The following is a 19,930-nucleotide window of genomic DNA, read 5'->3' on the forward strand; positions in this document are numbered from 1 at the left end:
GTATCCCAATTCTGGGGCCGGCGCTCTTACTCACTGCGCCACCTGGCCGCCCCTGAGTTAGTCTATTTTTTAGGGTGTTATTTTCTTCAGTCAGGTTGCTGGCTCTCATTTCATAATTTTCTTGCATTGTTCTCATTTCTCTTCCCAATTTTTCCTCCACTTCTCTCATCTGCTTCTTAAGGTCCTCTATGGCCTGTAACCAGCTTGTATTTTTCTTGGAAGCTTTTGGTGCAGGAGTTCTGACTTCACTGTCTTCCTCCTGTTCCCTGCTTTGATCCTTTTTGTCCCCAAAATAGGAGTCTAATGTTGGATTCCTCTGTTTGCTTTGCTTCCCTCGTTTACTCATGTTGCCACTCAATTACTTGACTTTTTGGGCTTTTTGCCACAGTAGGACTCTGCTACCAGACAGGGGAGCTTCGTCCCAAATGCTGGGGTTTTCTCAGCTGCCGAAGGTATTAGTTGGGAGCCCTCTCTGAAGCCTCCATACACTCTGGCAAGCTTGTCACACACCCTAGGACCTCCACCCTAGACCATTATCCAGATCCAAGCAGGTTAAAACAAGAACAACTACCCCTCAGACTGGCCACTTTGCCCCCCTACAATCTGCAGGCCAGGAGCTGAAGCTGCCACGTGGGGGCAGCTGCCCACGGGGGGGGGGGGGGGGGGCACCTTCTCCCTCCAGGGGATAAAGGCTAGACCATACTCCCAAACTACCGGATCCCAAAGTCCACACTGCACTGACCTCTCACTTTGTCCTTAGCATCTATGGGTTGATAATTCTGGAAACTGACACAACTGCTGGTAATCTGAAGTTCCTCCAGCCTGCGGCTGGCTGTGGCCATCCTGAGGTTAAAACCTCCAGCTCAAGTGAGGCTGGGATCTCCCAGAGTGCTTCACTGGCTGCTTGCTGCTGGCCTGCTGGGCTGTCCTCCGCGGGAGGTTAGCTTCTCTGTGTCATTTTGTGGGTTCTATAGCTCCAAAGTTTGTTCAGAGTCACCTTTTACATGAATTGGAGGAGGTGGAAGTGGGAGCCCCACAGAAGTCCTGTTTCTACTCTGCCCCCCTAAACAACTTCTTAATAATAATGTTGTGGAATAATAACAATGTCACAAGTTTTTTTTTTTTTTTTTATCACATGTAATTATTACAACTTGAGGTGGGATGAGAGTCACTTGATTTGACTTATGGTATAACAGGGCTGAGAGGCAGCCTGGTCCAGGGGATAGAGAGTCTGCTTCAGACCTAGGAAGGCCTGGTTTCAAGTCCTATCTCTGGTTGTATAAGCTTCGGACAACTCACTTCACCTTTCAGAACTCTGGCAAGGGGCAGCTAAGTGATTTCATGGATTGAGTAGTGGGCTTGGAGTCATGAGTTCTAATCTGCTGCAGGATCCTGGACAGGTTACTACACTCTGTTTTTCTCAATTTCTATTGGTAAAATAAGCTAGAGAGGGAAACAGTAAACTAATCCAGTATCTTTGCCAAGAACACCCCAAACAGGGTTATGGAGAATTGGACAACTAAACAACAACTCTAGCAAGTCTCTAAGACTATATAAAATTAGCAGAGTAGGTGCTGACTTGCATTGCTAGAAGGGTTTCCTCACTTGGGAGTTTTCTACAATAATGAAATGATATGACAGGTCTAGCTCCCATTCCCATAATAAAGCTTCACTTTATCTCCCCAAATCTGAGATGATTAAATGAAGGAAAAAAATTGCTAGTTTTCTTTTAATGAGGGCACAAACCCACAAATTACACCCTTATAAATTTTAGAAATACAATCAAATAATTTACAATGAATACTATTAAATCAGAAAATATTATGAAAAAATATGACAAGGAAGTGGGCTAGTCAGGTAAGCAAAGGATAACAAATGGATAGCCCAAAAGTTCCACTGGTCAAGAGATCTAGAAGGCTTCTAGCTCACTGGGTAGAACTGAGTTCTGCTCCTGACTCTGACACTATCCATGTGACCTTGAACAAGTCATTTAAATTTTTTTTTCTGGATTCCATTTCATCATCTTTAAAATGAGGAATTTAGGGGCAGCTAGATGGTGCAGTGAATAGAGCACTGGCCCTGGAGTCAGGAGGACCTGAGTTCAAATCTGACCTCAGACACTTAACACTTACTAGCTGTGTGACCTGGGGCAAGTCACTTAACCCCAATTGCCTCACCTTCCCCCCTCAAAAAAAGACATAAAATGAGGAATTTGGACTTAATGACTTCTGAAGTCCATTCCAACTCAAAGATTCTATTTCTATGTTTTCTAATACCTCTTATTATTCTTTATGTTCTCAGTCTGGCTATCTACATCAGCAAGCACCCCAGCGTCCCCAGGGTGGCTGCCAACACAGGTTTTTGGATCTGCTTTGATAGAGAAAAGCAACTCAAAATTGGTTAACAAGCTTACTTCAATCAGTCAAATATGTATCGTTCACCTAGTTCAGGGGAAAAAGGTCAGCACCCCGAACTTCAGAATATACAGACAGAATTATCAAGACAGAGAAACAGATCAAGTAGACAGTTTCCAAACTGTCCAACCATTACATCCATACCAAATCAACATCTGGGTTTTTCAAAGCCAGGGGACTCTCAACAATGGCTTCCCAGAGTCCAGATCAAATCACAGAACACTTCTCAAAGTGAGCCCCAAAACAAAGGCTACACATCAGGGCTTATATAGCCTTCTCCTGGCTCAGAGAATGTAACAACCTTATTGACTCACTGCCTAATCAAAAAGTATCTACTGAAAAACAAGCCTCCCACCCCAGGCTCCAGGTGCACTTTAGCCTAGGGGCAGGGAAGATCTTTAAATTTACATTGCCATTACACTATCACAAATTAATAATTGCAAGTATCTACATTTAACATGAATCCTGGGGTATTCCTATGATTTCCCCCAGATTCACACATTGGGTAGGTAACCTATAATTACAGAAGGATATGACTGACAGCTGCATAGGATCAGAAGGAATAGACAGTTTTCTATTCGTCACCAGGATTAAAAACACTGATAAGATCAAAGATCTACTAAAATAATGAATTTTACTTTTAAAGTACATACATAGGAGAACCAAGAAAAGTTCATTAGTAAGTCTTTAGGCAATGTATTATTTTCAAGGGCAGAAATTGATAATGTGGTTAATATCCTTATTTCCTTCGGGAAAAAAGGAAAAACTAAGTTCAATCTTTTCAATTTTGTTTTATATAAAGAGCTGTCCCACTCTATCTAACTTACTAAATATTTTAAAATGTCAGGTTAAATAAAATTTGACAAGTTTTCCTATAAAAATATCAGGGATATATATGTTATAATTAGCTAAAAAGTGGGAAAGCATTCTGTCAAAGACCAGAGAGAGTTTAAGATGAATATTTTCCAATCAGACATATTAAAAATAAGAAAAATCAGGTTGAACAGCATTATAATTAGTCCTAAAGATCCTTTAATTCAGGGATTTTAACTGGAGCCAAGACAAACTTATATAAGAAGCAAATCCAATAGCCTCTTCTTTTATTCTATTCCTGCTGTCCCCAGTTTGTATAGCTATTTCTTCCAGGCCCTTTGAATTTTAGGGAAAAAAAAAATGCTACCAATAAAACAGTATGCTAATACTAAAGAAACTGAATACACTTAATTCAGGGTGAAGGTAACCAAAGAGATTTCAAATAATGTACAAAGGCCAGCTGTAGAAGAGGAATCATATGATATGTTCTCTCGGTAATACTATTTAATCAGGTGGCCACATTTTTTGCTAGTTTTAACCATGAATTCTAGTTGAATATTCTCAATTAAGTATGACAGTCTGGAAAACATTTTTAATCTAGTGGAACATCAAACTGCAGACTTTAACATTTGTTAAGTGACTTGTATATTCACGTAGATCCACTGCAGAGGATATATTCTTTTATAATCATGGATTGTCAAGTAGTAGATTGTGAGTTGAATCTGGCTTATGTGACTCTGGTCCCTGGGAAAGGTGACCACAGAATAAACTATGTCAATGCTTCTTTATCCTAACTTCCCCTTGTTGGGGGATGGTTCTTAAGTTATTAAGTACCTTCAATTATCTGGCAAGCAATTCTGGTGCTTCTATACAAAGAAAGCAGTAGATGGGGTACAGCCTTTGGGAAACCCCTGGAACTCTCTGAATCTTCCCATTGCATGAGGCATTTGCCTGAGGTCATAAACCTTTGATTATAGCTAGGCCCAAATCTCTAAATAGCCTAGCCCTTCATTGTCTGTCATCTCCAGGTAACCTTCAGCTATTTCCCACCCTTAATCTCATTACTGGAGTTTGACCTTATTGACTCCTCCTGAAGACCCTCCCCAAACTCCTCCTCTAGACCATCCCTAGATCCCTCCCACAATCTTTCAGTAATTAAGATGAATCTTGCCTCCAAGAATCGGCCAAGAATTACCTAGCAAAGACTCACTCTGTGTCAGATCATTCTGGCAGATTGTTCAACCCAAGCATCACAAATACTTAGGCTCCTTAAAAGAGCCTATACATTAAGGAGAATCTTTAATAAACTTCGCTTTACTTTGGCTAAGAGAAGACTTGAGTTGAATTCATTCGGCAGGACCCCGGCCTATTGGTATTTTGGGGTCTTGAGTACCCCTATTCTAAACCTCAAACCTCAACACAGTCACTTATTTAAGACAGCCAGCTAGTTAAACATCCAGTCTACTTTGATTTTTAAGTCAGTGAAATTACAGGGCAGCTTTGTGGCCCAGTGGATAGAGTGCCCCAGGCCTGGAGTCAGGAAGACTCTCCTCTTTGTGAGTTCATACCTAGCCTCAGACACTTACTTACTAGCTGCATGACCCTGGGCAAGTCACTTAATCCTCTTTGCCTCAGTTTCCTCATCTGTAAAATGAGCTAGAGAAAGAAATTGAAGACCACACCAGTATCTTTGCCAATGAAACCCCAATGGGGTCACAAAAAGTCAGACACAATTGAACAAAGGAATTGCCTGTACTTTATTAACACTAGACGGTAAAACTAGATAGATACAAGGTATTTTGTTTCCTTGCCAAGTAACAACTGGCTTAATGTGGAAAGCAATTTTCCTTTTGTAACCTAGAAATCAGTCATTGTTGATTCCTCCCCTATTGCTTTCTACAAATTTTCAGCCTGTTCTACAGTTTTTTATTTCACAATGTCTTAAATTTACAATACCCCTTTCTTCCTTCTACCTGATTGCTGGTGAATGAATGATTGCAGGTCTTGACAAGCCAAGTGTTGGCAGGTGAGGTATAGTGCACTGTCAGAAAATCCAGCATACATTGGTAGGAATATGTGCATGTTTACACTAGATTACAATATGATACTATACAGTTACATGGTACAATATTGCATCATCAAAATTTATGCAAGAAAATCCCCACAAATTTACAATAAGTTATGAACTTTAAGATGTGCCATTTTTAAATTTTTTGAAATGACACAAGTTAAAAAGAAATTAATGGGTTAAAGATTTCCAGTGGTGATTTCCAGGGGTTCAGGCTCTGGGAACCCCCTTGAATCTTCCCACTTGATGAGGCGTTTGCTCGAGACCATAAGCCATATGTTACTGCTCGGCCCAAATCTCTGTTATACTTCCCTCTACCATCCAGTTGCTTCCCACCAGGGATCCTATCAAAATATCTATACTCAAATCTGTTACCCTTAAACTAGCCTAGCCCTCCATTGTCTGTCATTTCTGGGTAGCCTTCAGCTATTTCCCATCCTTAATCCCATTCCTGGAATCAGACCTGGGTTCCTCAAGATCCTCCTTAGACTCTTCCTCAAGTCCCTCTCTAAACCCCTCTTCTAGAACATCCCCTAGATCCCTCCCATAGTCCTTCTGTATATTAGATCCATTTTGTCTAGACAAAGGTGCTAAGATTCAATCTGGTCCACTTGTCACACAAGCATCACAAATACTTAGGCTCCTTAAGATAATGGCAAATCTTTAATAAACTTTGCTTTTCTTTGGCTGAGAGAAGACTCGAGTCAAATTCATTCAGCAGGACCTGACATATCAGTATTCTGGGGTCTCAAGCACCACTATGCCCCCAAACCTCAACGGTAGGGCACTGAGTGAACGATTTTTTTGTAAAGGGGGCGCTACACCAAATAAGTTTGGGAACCTCTGGTCTAACTAATTCCAGTCTTTCCCCTTTATGATCCATACAAAATTCGGCTGTCAAATTGATATACTAAAGCATAGATTTGGTTATATCACTGACTCCCCATTGCCCAAAAGATGAAATAGAAACTCTTTTGTCTACTATTTATTTATTTTTAAAGCAATTGGGCTTAAGTAACTTGCTCAAGGTTACACGGCCAATTATTTTTGTGTGGGTGCTGAGTATCTGAGGACGGAACAGATCCGGGGTCTCCCGACTCTCGGGGCTGACCTTCTTACTCACTGAGCCACCTGGCCGCCCCTTTTGTCTACTATTTAAAAATCCTTCAGGCCGCTAGGTGTCACAGTGAATAGAGCACCAGCCCTGGAATCAGGAGGACCTGAGTTCAAATCCAGCCTCAGACACCTAACACTTACTAGCTGTGTGACCTTGGGCAAGTCACTTAACCCCAATTGCCCTGCCATCCCCCCTCCAAAAAGCAAAAAAAAAAAAAAACCCCAAAAAAGCCAAACCAAAAAAAACCCCTTCATATTACAGCTCCAATCTAGTTTTCCATATCAGGTTCATATTACTTTCCCTCTCATAATTTACAACTTACTGTAGCCCATACATGATATGCTTTCTCTCACCTCCATACTTTTGCAGATTCTAATTTGTAGAATCTCTTCTTCCTCACCTCCACCTTTGGAATACTTGGCCCCTTTCAAGGCTCAGCTAAATATTGCTTACTACTGCTCCCCCAATTTACCACTTAGGAATCTCCTTCATACAAAATTTTCATTTGATTATGGTATACATTTGTATCCCCCCAGTGCAATGTAAGCTCCTCAAAGAAATGTTTAGTTTATGTCTTTCAATTTCAAACACTCACATAGCGCGTTATTGTTCACAACCTATTCTCTTCTATCTCTCCCCAAAATAAAAAAAAAAAACTCAGCTTCTCTTTGAAACTACTGTTATTATGTCAGGGTATCACAATTCTTTTTAGCACCTAGCATAGTGTCTTGGAGAGTTGTAGGTGTTTAATAAATGTTTGGTTAATTAAATTGAAGACTCTTCTTGGTCTTTTGTTCTTGAATGGTCCAATTCAATTCAAACATTTAATAAATGTTTTATGTACTTAGCACATGTAAGGTATGGGATGGAAATAAACCCTTTGTTAGTTGCTGAAAGAACAGTGACATCCTGAAAGAAATGAGATAGTTGTAAAAAGATGGTTTTCTTTTTTGGTGGAGGGGAAGTGGAAATAAGATGGGGAGAGAAGAGACTTGGGAAAACAAATTATTTTAAACTAGATAAATCTGAGGCAACAATGGCACATAGGATCATAGGACTAAAATATGAAAAAAAGATCTTTGAGAATATCCATAATCAATTTCTTCATTTTGTAAAGGAAACAAATTAAGTCAGAAAAGTGAAATGCCTGTTCAAAGGCACATAGCATAGGGAACAGAGAAAGAATTTAAACTTAGATTCTGTAACTCCAAAATCTAATGCTCTTTCCATGTCATACTGTCTCTCATTTAAGTAACAGTGGTTTGCAAACATGGGATGTGAGTTCTGATCAGTATAGAAATGATAAGCTGACCCATTTAAAAGAATGAAGTTTCCTAAACAGCAACATAGAGCAAAGAAAGCTAAAAGGAATAATGCCCTCACCTAAAACCTTTGAATATGGAAGAAATTGAGGAAAAGAATGAATGTCAATTTTCCTGTCAATTCTTTGAAATGTTTCCCACGTATTCCCCATTTCTCTTCATTCCCACTTCTTTCTACAGTAGTCAAGACCAATGTTTTCTCTATATTTTAAGTCACCGGCAGATGATCACATTAAGTGAGCAATAAACTATGAATAATGCACACAAACAGAATTTAGTGTTATAATCAAATAAAACTTACAACAAAGCAAATCTAACATGTTTAATGATATACATAATTGTTCTTGGATCTCTCAATAATTAGCCATTTATGATACAGTTTCCCAAATGACTAGCCTTGACCATGTTAACTCCCCTACTCAATAAACTCCAGTGGTTCCCTATTGCCTAAAGGATCAAATACAAACTCCTCTCGTATTTAAAGTTCTCTGTAACATAATAAATAGAAAGTACTTAAGGAGGAAGGGCAGGCTTTCCTTGAAGTGATGTTTAAGTTGCATCTTTAAGGAAATTAGGGATTAGAAGAGACAGAAATGAGAAATGAGTACATTCCAGTTGTGAAGGACAGCCAATGAAAAGACACAGATCTGTACGGAAAGGAACAGATCTGTACGGTTTGTGTCTCAGTAACAGCTATTTTATTCCTAGGCAAAATTGTGAAGAGATGGATGACCCAAGGGACAAAAAGCATGGTCATTACATTGCAAGAAAAAAGAGCTAAAGGAGAAACTCCAACTAATGCCGGTGGCAAACCCAAAAGCAGCATAAAATATCTGTCAGCTGTTACTTTACTTTAGACTGGATCCTAGCCTCTAGGAATTGAGGGGGGGGAGGCAGGAGATAAAACAGATTTTTTGGTTCATTACGGAAGGGAAATGGAGGGCAAAGGGAGAAAGCTGGTCTCACATGAAACTGTAACTCAGAGAGATTGCTATTTCTCCCCAATAACTCCTAACAAGCCTCTGACACCATTCCCATCTTGGAAAAGCATTTACAATAAAATTTAAACTACTGGGGGAAAGTATAGAAAAAAAGAAGCTGAGATAACTAAAATTTCATTTATTTCACAATTTTGCCTAGGATCAAATATAGCTGCCCACCTACTTTTCCTAGACAATCAAAAGTGATTCAACTTGGTGAAATATTGGAGGGCCCTAAAATTCTTTACATGACTACAGGAAAGTTGTGTGTCAGATGCACCTGTCAAAACGAGAGTACTGCACTAGACAAACTAAGGCAGACTGGACTACAACATTGGAACCTAGCGACAGGGCACCTTGCTTTCATTACTTTGTAGCTGGGTCATGTTGCAAAATTTATTTCACTCTATGCCCCAGTTTCTTCATCTATAAAATGAGGGTGGGGTGGACTAGGTCCTTTCCAGCTCTTAAATTTTACACTCAAGTTCTATAATTATAACAGGCTGATCCTTATCTCTCCCCTCCCTCCAATACATAAATGCTGCCAGACTAATCATCTTACAACAGGCTTTTCTCATGGTACTCCTATGTTCCAGAATTTACGACTCCTTAATGCTTTCTATATCAAATTTAAACTCCTGTAATCCAGCTTTAAAAAACCTTCCATAAACTAGTCACACCCTACCCAACCTTATTTACCCTTTTTCTTCCAAGTCCAAACCCTCTGTTAGACTTGTATCTTCCTCTTTTTTCGCTATTCTTATATTTTATATCTATTATTTTTATACTCAAAAATGTAAATATCTTATATTTATTCTCCCCCTTCCCCGCTCCCCAGCCAAGGCACTGTTTCTCTGGAATTCCCATCCCTACATATCTCTTCTCATGCTCCTAAACCCTGGGGTACACAGGGATGCTCAAAGAATACTTCTTTTGCCCTAAGTTATGCACACCTGAAGCTGCGGCTCAGCCTCTGGACCAATCCTGCCCTGACAAGCCGGGGATGGCTAGTTGGGAGGCAGGAGTCTCAGGGGGCAAAGCGGCCCGCGGGCACCCGGGGCTGGGCATTCTAGTCTCTCTGCTTTATCCTATTCCAACCCCGGCCCCGCCCCACCTGCCAAGGTTTCCAGGGTGGGTCCGAGGGCAGCAGCCCTCCTTCCATCCCAGCCAGGGTTCGGCTCCCCTCCCCACCCCCACTCACCCCATCCCCCGGGGCAGCCCAATGCGGAGCAGGGCAACCACAGACAACAGACCCACTCCCCGCGCCCCCAAGGCTGCTTCTGTCACTCCCTGCCCTTCCCGTCTGGGCCCCCCGCCGGGGCCGCTTTCCCTCCCCTAAGACGGCCACCGCCTGGGGTGGGGTCCGCCCGGAAGCTCGGGAGAAGGCCACTCACCCGCCGCCTTAGAGAACCAAGAGAGTCAGGACTCGCCCCTTCCGCGCGAGACCAGAGCGGAGCAGCTGCGGGGTGACAGCGGCCAGCGCACCCACCGGGCAGGAAAAGCCGCGGGGCGCCTCGACTCCGCCACTTCCGGAAGTGGGAGCGTCCAACTCAGCGCGAATGCGGGGGTGCTGACGAAAGTTGTCTCTGCGACGCCCGGGCACATGGATGGATTAGAGAACGCTTCTACTCCGGAGAGAGGAGGAATTCTTCTGTGCTTTGTGGCCATTCCTCAGTGGCATTTCCTCACTTTGGATTGGCAGGTGTCATTCTTACTCTCAAGACAACCACCCCCTCGGTTCCGTAAGGTGGTAGATTCCTGTGACTCTTCCGCATTCCAAGTTACCAGGTCTTGGCACTGACACGGGTCCGGAAAGAGAAAGGGGAGTGCGGAGCTGGGCCGGCCTGGGCCGGGCTGGGCCGAGCGCGGAATTTGGAACCTGGGTAGGGCGGGGCCCGAGCGGCCTGGAATTCTCTAAACTGGGTCCAGTGGAAAGGGGGGGGACGAAGGCCCGCGCTGGCGTTAGGCGCTAGTAGTGGCACCTTCCTCCGCCTGGCCTAGCCTCAGAAGCCGGCTGGCTGCTGTTGCCACAGGGAAGGTAAGAGTCCGAGCTGCCAGCCGGGAGGGACGGCCCTGGCTGTACACGGACACCTTCACCCTCTGGTGTCCTTTAGTTGTCTTGCCTTCGTCCAGTAGGTAGCCTTACAGACGAAGTTATGTACTGGCCGCTCGGCTCGGAACCCGCCTGGTTTTTACTTAAAAAAAAAAAAAAAAAAGTCAAGCTGTCCTTTTCTTCTTGAGACCAAAGGATTATATTTAACGTCACAGACAACGATTTCAGGCACTGAAAATGATGAAAGAAAACATTGCCACTTAATTTTATTTTTAATTTGAAATTTTTAGTTAAAACTAACATTTTTAAAAGTTAAAATTTTTCTTTTTGTATGTTGTTATGGTGATTATAACCATAATAACGGCTGTTCCTCAAAATAATTTAGTATGCAAGGTACAGAAGAGAGAGAATATGGGTTTGCTCATAGGGGATAGGAACCATGTATTTTGTTAAATAGTCAGACCTGGATTTCGTGATTAGGTTCTGCTTAGCATCTCTATGATTTTTGAAAAAAGTACTTCCCCTCTTTGGGCCTCAGTTTCCTCATATGAAAAATAAGCAAATTGTTGCTTCTAGCATTGAATCCTATAAAACATGCATAATTTATTGTTACAGTATCCCTGCATAATAAATGCCTTAAGATGGTGTTGATACATTGTTTTTAATGTTTTAGATGCTCTATTTAGATGCTTCACTTTCACTGCCTTAGTACTTCATTCCACACCTATGGTCTCCCATCTCTTAAGAGACATGCTTTGCTATCAGTCTCTTTTTAAATTTAATTTATTTTTTGATTGCATTTTAAGTTCCAAACTGTCCCTCCCTTCCCACCCCACACTAGAAAAGGCCACCATTTGACACAGATATGTACATATATGTAAAACTATATTATGCATACTTCTATTTATCAATTTTTTTCCCTCTGAAAGTGGATTGTATCTTCCTTCACAGGTGCTTTGTAGTTAATTTGAGTACTTATGATACTCAGAATAACTTATTCTTCAAATAATATTGCTGTTACTGTATACAAGATTCTCTTGGTTCTGTTCATTTTACTTCATTATTTCATAGAAGTCTTTCCATGTTTTTTCTAAAATCAACCAGCTCATCATTTCTTACAGCACAGTAGCATTCCATCGAAATTATATACCACAACTTGTTTAGCCATCAGTCTTTAAAAAAAATAATCGATCTGTTTCCATCCGATTACTCTTATCCTTATCTTCTTTCAGGGTTCTCCAAAGGTGCCATTTCCTCTGGGAAGCCCTTGATCCCTATCAACTTATTTGTGCTCTCTCTTCCTCTTCCAGTTACTTTGTATTTATTAGTTTATGTGTTTCAGTTCCCCAGTAGAAAGTAAACTTTCAGGCAGAGATTTTTTCCATTTGTCTGGATATTTGTAGCACAGAGGAGCAGTGAAGAGTAGTGGGTAGAGAACTGGCTTTGAAGTCAGGAAGATCTAGATTTGAGTGTTGCCTCTTCCACATGCTAGCTATGCGATTCAGGGCAAGTCTGTAAGACTCTGTTGCCAAGTAGATGCCACTCTGCATTGATAGAGGAGTTTCCTCACTGAGAGTTCCCTATAGCAATGAAATTATGGTTTTGGGTCCAAAAATATAGCTAGCATGATGCCTTGTATATAATAGGCACTTAATGAATGTTTAATTGAATATTCTCTCTCATTGACATAGTTCATGATCAACTTCAAAACCATATATGAAGTTGGCACAATAATTCATTGTCCTATTTGTGATGCTGACCATCTCTATCATCCTGGCTGTGACCCAGAAGGAAAATTGGGCAAACAAGAAGAACTCCCACAGAGGCTGCTTTAATGAAACAGTGGCCCTGCCAGCTCCTTTTATTCAATCCAGAAGATTATACACTGAGCACATGGAGTGAGTGCCTTGTGGCAGCAGTTCTTATAGGAGGGTCTGTAAGGAAACAGATCCAGGGAACTTCAGCTTGAAAGCAACTCTTGACAGCTCACAGAGCAGGTGTCCAAACACTGTCCAAACACTGTACTCTTACCTCTTCATGGCCAAACTTTGTGAATATTTACAGTAGTCATCTTTAGCAAATATAATTCAGTTCAATTCAGCAAGCAAAGACAGAAAGAAATACCACCTCTGTAATCACAGTCAGCTGGCAAAATAAGATCATAGAGCTAGAGTTTGAAGGCACCTTAGAAATCTCATCCAAGCCCCTCATTTTACAGCTAGAAAGCTGAATTCCAGGGAGGTTGTGACTTGTCCAGTGTCATAATACTGACATTCCTTCTGACACTGCTGCTGTGCATTTGTACGGGCTACCCCGAATGCCTTTAATGTACTACCTTCTTTTCCTTCCCTCTTTATTAAGGACTCAGAGTCCTTTTCTTTTCAGATACAGTTCAGGCACCGTGTTCTGCATGAAGCCTTTCCTGATATACACCTTCCTTCCCTTCCCCCCAACTGCTAGTGCCCTCACTTCCAAACTACCTTGTATTCAGCCACTTTGTGCAGTATGTTTATTAGCTTTATATTGTGCTGAAATCCTTTTATATGTCCTTGTCTCCTCCATTAGGAAATGTTTAGAGCAGTCTGTAGAGTATCAGCCCTGGAATCAGGAGGACTCATCTTCCTGAGTTCAAATCTGGCCTCAGACACTTACTAGCAACCTGACCCTGGGCAAGTCTTTTAACCCTGTTTGCCTTAGTTTCCTCATCTGCAAAATGAGCTGGAGAAGGAAATGTCAAACCACTCCAGTATCTTTGTCAAGAAAACTCCAAATGGGGTCACGAAGAATTGGACAAACTGAAAAACGTCTCAACGACAACAACAACAAATTTTGAGTTGGAATTGTTTCATTCTTCGTACTTGTATCCCTAGAGCCTGGCACATAGCAGGCCCTTAATAAACACTTGTTGAATAATTGATAAGAGGCAGAGCAGGGATTCCAAACCAGTCTGAAGTACTCCAAGTTTAGCTCTCTTCCCACTGTGCTATGTGTATGCAGAGAGAAGTAAACATAAAGCGACTTCTGGGATGCTGACAACCCGGGGCATCAGGAAGGGACTTGAACAGGAGGTGGCACATCAGCTGGGCTGTAAATGGAGACAGAGACTCCAGCAGGCAGAAGTGAGGGAGAGCATTCCAGGCAAGCTATCAGTATACATATGCCTTGAGCCAACAAACATTTCTTAGGTGCTTACTATGTGCCAGGCACTTAACTGAGAGCTGCAGATACAAGAACGTAGACTGAAACAATCCCTACTGAAAATGAACTTACATTCAAATGGGGTCATGGAAAGGGTTAGTCTGTTTGAGGGTATGGAAGTCGGAATGGCTGGCCAGTTTGGTTGGAGTGGAGAATGCAAGGGGGAGTAATATAAAGTCACCCTGAAAGATCTGTTGGAACCAGGTTATGAAAGGTTTTAGATGTCAAAGAAAAAAGGTGGTATTTTATCTTAGAAATTATTGGGAGCTGTTAGAAATTCTTGAATACAGTAGTCTAGGCAAAGAGGTGATGAGGGCCTGACCTAGGGTGATGGTGGAAAGGCATGAATGGGAGAGATGTAGAGGTGGACTTGGCCCATGATTTGATGAGTTGAAAGAGAATAAAGAGTTGAGGAGTTTCCAGATGTGATTGGAAGGCCACTCATGCCCTAAATGTAGAGAAGTTTGGCAAAGGAGTGAGTTTAAGAGGAAAAATAATGAGTACTGTTTTGGATTTGAATTGGTGATGCCTATGGGACATTGGGGTAGAGACATCCAGCAGGTGGCTGGTGATTCTGATTTGGGGTGGAAGTTCAAGAAAGAGGTGAGGACTGGATATGAAATTTTGAGTCATCAGCATGGGGATGATAGTGTAACTCATAGGAGCTAATGAACTCACTGAAAGAATGTAGAGAAGAGGTGAGAGCCTAGGACAAAGAGTTGAAATTGGTATACAGTTCATAGTCCAATAAAGGAGACTGAAAAGTAATCAAATAGGTAGGAGAGACTGGAATCAGTCATGAAAATCCAAGAAGAGAGAGTGGTCTTTCTAGAGGGGAATGGTCAACTACATCATATCCTGTAGAGCAAGAAGAATAAGGAACCCGAGAATCTTCCTTCTCACTTTTATTGGTCCCTTGAAATGGTTTACATTATTCCAATGCTGATATATGTGTGTATGTGTGACCTTGATTTTAGGTAGCTCAAATGAACTCAAAAACTGCCACAATATATGAACTTGAGCTGTCACAATTTGTGTCCCCATGACCAATAGTCACACTCATTTGTGGTTCCTACTCTGGAACTGTCACTAAAAGTCATTTTCCAAACTGGTTCCAGTAGAAACCAGGACAGAATCCATAGAACCTGATAAGCAACAATAACTGGGATACTTAATTCTCCCTCCTGGGGAGACAGTTGCTCTCAGCATCACTGGGACTCTGCCTTAAGGGGGTGACTTGGTATTACTACAGTTGCCGCTAGGTGTTATTGGTAGTAGCCATGGATATTATGTGGCTTGGTATAGCACCACTTGGCTCAGGGACAGATTCAGTTATGGAACTGGGACATTAACTTGGTTCTCTACAGACTGGACTTCATTGAGGCAATTGTGAGGCAATGCAGAAAGCTGGATTCTTTCCCACTAGAGTACCCCACATCAGAGAACCCACAGTTCTTTTGGATTTGGAAATGGCAAAATTAGGAAGCAGCTGGCCAGAAATCAGTCTTGTCATAGCAGAGAACCTACAGGTAATGAGAGGGAGTGAACACAGAAGAATCCTGGTTACTTTTTTTTTTTTTGTAGGGAGAAAAAAAAAAAAACATTAACTGAAAGCACGTGAGGCTTGCAGGTAACCTTTACAAAGTCTGAGAAAAAACACTAACTTGTAAGTGTAGGGGAACAGGTCGCTACCTTCTTATGTCTGTGCCAGATGTTCGTCTCTGCTCTGTTAACATCTAGAGCTTAGAGTAAATGGGGAAGGAATTAATGCCTGGGAGTATACATTTGATCTGAGATCAGAGGAGAGCCCAGATATTAGCTTGGAACCTGAGACAGGAGGAACTGGTTAGGGGAGGAGAGCAGCACTGCCCATTATCACCATTGATAGTTAATGAACAATTAAAAATGTTAATATTAAATAATTTAAAAATAATTTTTTTGTATTCTGTATTTAAACGCCAATTAACATGAGCTTTTTCCCCTGCATACAAAGAATAGAACAAAGGGAATTACATATTAAACTCAGTCTCTACCAAAACAACTGACCTCTTTTTAAAAAAAAGAATATAATGGATTTAACAATTTAGTTTCAAAACTATCCTGCCTGTCTGTCTCCTTATGAACCTCCTTTTGTTCTGTTTTTAAAAAATGTTTCATCATTTGTTCATTTCTCCACCTCCAGATCCCTCCTACAATTAAAAAAACCAAAAACCTCCCTTTCCTCAAATAACCTCTAGAAGCAAAACTATTCCACATATCCAGAAAGGGATTTCTCCTTCTGTCTGTAGAATGCTTCATTATTGTTCCTCTGGAGTTAAAATTGGCCATTGAAGGAGTTCTTTTATCTTGCAAAATTGTTTTTCTTTACAATGATGTCATGGCATATAGGTTGTTTTCTGTAAGCAGAGCTATCTGGCTCAGTTCATACAATTCCTTTGTTTCTCTGAATCCATCCCTTTCATTGTTACAGCATAATATTCTATTAACATTAACCTATCCCAATTTATTTGGCCACTCTGACTTGGCAGTTTTCTTGTTTTTAGTGAGGCGGCAGCTAGGTGGCACAGTGGTTAGAGCGCTGAGCCTTAAGTCAACAAGACCTGAAGAGTTCAAATGTGGCCTCAGATGAAGTCACTAGCTGTGTGACCCTGGGCAAATCACTTAACCTCTGTTTGCCTTAAATCATTGGAGAAGTAAATGATAAACCACTCCAGTATCTTTGCCAGGACAACCCCATGGACAGTATGGTCCACGGGGGCATGAAGAGTCTGACTCAACTGAACAACTATTTTTAGTGATTTTGGAACGTATTTTTTTTTTCATGTGGTTATTGATAGCTTGGGTTTCTACCCCAGGGAGCTGCCTGTTCATATCTAATGACCATTTAGGGAAGTAAGTGAACTAGGATGAATTGATGAGTCCATAAATGAGTATGTGAGGGTTAATAAAGATAAGTGAAGAATACATGTCAAAAATGACTCATGATTTGTCCTAAAGCTTTTCCCCTTCTCATCTCGCATAACATATTTATCATTGCTCATTTGACACTCTTCCAAGATTTCTTTCCAAGATAACAAAAGCCCTACCACAGCTGACTCCATTTCTCATTTTATCTTCCGTTTCTTCCCTCTTCCCACCCACATCCCATTTGTCTTCTTTCCAAATTTGTCAGATTCCATTGTTTTTTCCTTTTCTGTGTAGAGAACTCATTGGATTTTACTCCCTCCTAGGCCCTTGCTCAAACCTTTTTTTTTTTTTTTTTGGCTAAGATAAATGGTTTGTCATTTCCTTCTCCAATTTATTTCAATTCAGGTCTTCCTGACCCCTGAGTCCCTGGGTCAGCTAGATGGAAGAGAACACCAGCTTGGAGGACCTAAGTTCAAATTCTGCCTCATATAGTTCTAGTTGTGTGACAACCCTTTTTTGCCTCAGTTCCTCGTCTGTAAAATGAGCTGGAGAAGGAAATGGCAAACCACGCCAGAGTATCATGGCCAAGAAAACCCAAAATGGGGTTACAAGTTAGAAACTCAACAACTTCTGACTTCAGGCCCAGTGCGCTCTCTGCTCTCTTCGCCACTTAGCTGGCTTTCATCTCCTTAAGCCCACTCAATTTCTGGTGTCAAGGACTCATCAGGCTACTTATTAGGCAAAAGTTGATCCCTATACAGAATCTAAGCTGTTGTATTTGTAGCCAGGCACATGAGGCCGGTACCCTAAAGCTTCATTAGACTAAGAAAGCTTGTCTATTCCAATGGAATTTTTTTAAGCTGACACTGATTTTCCACTGGAGAGTGTTACTAAAGAGGGTTTGGAATTTACCATGGAAGCTGTTGGTTGTCAGTCAAATTGATTTCTCTGTAGTGATTGTGGTTGCTAAATTTGGAGCTGCTGTTTCATCGGTGATCACTGTTGCTAAACCAAAGATTTAGTTCTCTAATGGAGAATGCTTTCTGAAGTGGAGACGACTGATGGAGGAAAAGGAGCTTTTGCTATTGACATTTGTTGTAGATAAAGCTGGTGTATCTCCCAACCTTCCCATCCCTCCTTATAGACTTCAGATTTACCAAAGCTGGTGCCACTGGTTTTGTAAGGGAGGGAATTTTTTTTCCATTTTATACCATTCTTAACATCCTCCATTTAAACACACTAAACTGGCTCTGAATTTTATGAGTAGAGACTTCAAGGAATGTTTATTAAGCATCAAATTTCTACTAAGCAGAACAGTGAGTATACAGATACTGACCCCAAGAACCTTGCCAGTCCTTAGCTTCCTGCTTTGCACAACCCTGAGTGATCACCACAAGATGGTGATATGGCTCAAAAATATGCATCGGTAATCTAAAGAAATTATGAACTTGTCCAAATGTGATTCATCTCATCTAGAATCCCATGGTTTTTATCCAACTTCTGCTTGATATATTTGGTTACTAAAACGGACTCCACTTGTTCAATATTCAAATTAAGTGCAAAACATAAGGATGCTGAGGCAAGTAAATGACCCTACTTCCATCAAAGACTAGAATAGAGAAAAAAATCAGCCAGTTCACACCCGATCTTGATACTGTGAGGTTGGAATGGTATTTTTTTTTGTGGGGGGGATGAAAGGGGAAGACTGGGAACTCCTTATTTTGATTTTAATGGGCATCAATGATTGACACATAAGTGTTAACCAGCTGTTTTTTATGACCTGCGCTTGTTCACTCCTCCTTAGGCACCCTGGTGTGCTCCCAGAGGGAGGACTGCCTGATCTACTTTCACCCTATTGTAGCCCAGAACTTCTGAGCTCAAAGGATACACTTTGCCTCCTTCAGGAGCAGGTTACAGGAGTGCACCACAACACCCAAGCCCATTTCTTCTAACAGATAAATTTATTTCATGATTTCAAAAGTTTAAAGCAAAACTTAGGAGTAGACACAGAGACTTTGCTTCAAACTTACTGGCTTTAAAGAATCTTCATTTTATCAAAATACAGATATTTGTGCTTAAATAGAACACACCTGTGGTATATGTAACATGCCAAATTCAATTATGAAGCAATATTCCTAAAAGCAAACTATGGTTTATTTTAAGCAACACTTACGCAGGACTCTGCTATACCTTGCAATATTGCTAGAGCTAAAAATAATTTTTATATAACTTTTTCCTAAGGGGTATATATTTTGTCCAGTGCAGTAGAGATGAAGAAGGGACCATATAAGGCCTAGGATTCATTATATAATTCAGTGCAATATCTTGTGCAGTATTAGATAAAATGAAATACACCTTTAAAGGCTTTCCATTCAAAAGGCACAGACAGCTCAACAGATATATATGAAAATTCCTCTTAAGATATCTAATAGCCAAACAATTTTTTAAAAAGGCGAACTTCCAATTTTAAGGCACTTAGAATCACCTCTCTAATGAAATAATTTTATAAATTTAGGCAACTATTCTAACAAAAATTCTTATAAATTTGGAATTAAACATGGAACAATCTTGTTTTATGAATTTAAGCAGTGCTAAAATGTTCAAAATAGATAATGCAAGGTATAGCTTGGTTAGGATTGAAGCACTACAAATTAACAATGCAAACGTAAATCAAAATTAGAAGAGAGCAAAGGAAACCTGCTCATACAAATGAGATTATGGCACTATGGCACTCATTTAACTTTTGGTTCAACAGTTATTTAGTGTCCAGTATGCTAAGAGGTACCTGGAATACAAAGACAGTGGAGGTAGACAGAAAGCTGTAGATGGTGAGAAAACTAGTAGATAACTCCCATTTTTTCTAGTTTACTTCATATATTCTCTGAAAGAAGTGAATAGTACTAAATAAATGCCCATGCTGCCATCCACTGTACTTTTATCCCAGAAATGTTTTTAATCTGGCACAAGAATAAAGAACAGAGGAGTGAACACCTCACCTCTTCCTGAGGAAGAAATTTCAGATTCATCCACAAGCTGTAACTTAAGTGTTTGGCCACTG

At 40.9% G+C, this 19,930-nt stretch overlaps 1 protein-coding gene across 1 annotated transcript in view; it reads right to left on the reverse strand.

The window, feature by feature from the left end:
- Window positions 1–10,267, reverse strand: part of LOC138170408 (myosin regulatory light chain 12B) — a 34,313-nt gene extending 24,046 nt beyond the window's left edge. The window contains exon 1 of the mRNA XM_069099710.1: window positions 10,109–10,267. The gene's annotated coding sequence lies outside the window, so the exon portion shown is untranslated. The remainder of the gene's footprint in view (window positions 1–10,108) is intronic.
- Between the last annotated feature and the right edge of the window lie 9,663 nt (window positions 10,268–19,930).

The sequence above is a fragment of the Petaurus breviceps genome, unplaced genomic scaffold (assembly GCF_028583685.1).
Source record: "Petaurus breviceps papuanus isolate PSGF00001 unplaced genomic scaffold, PetGlider_PUasm1.0 38, whole genome shotgun sequence".
NCBI lineage: Eukaryota > Metazoa > Chordata > Mammalia > Diprotodontia > Petauridae > Petaurus > Petaurus breviceps.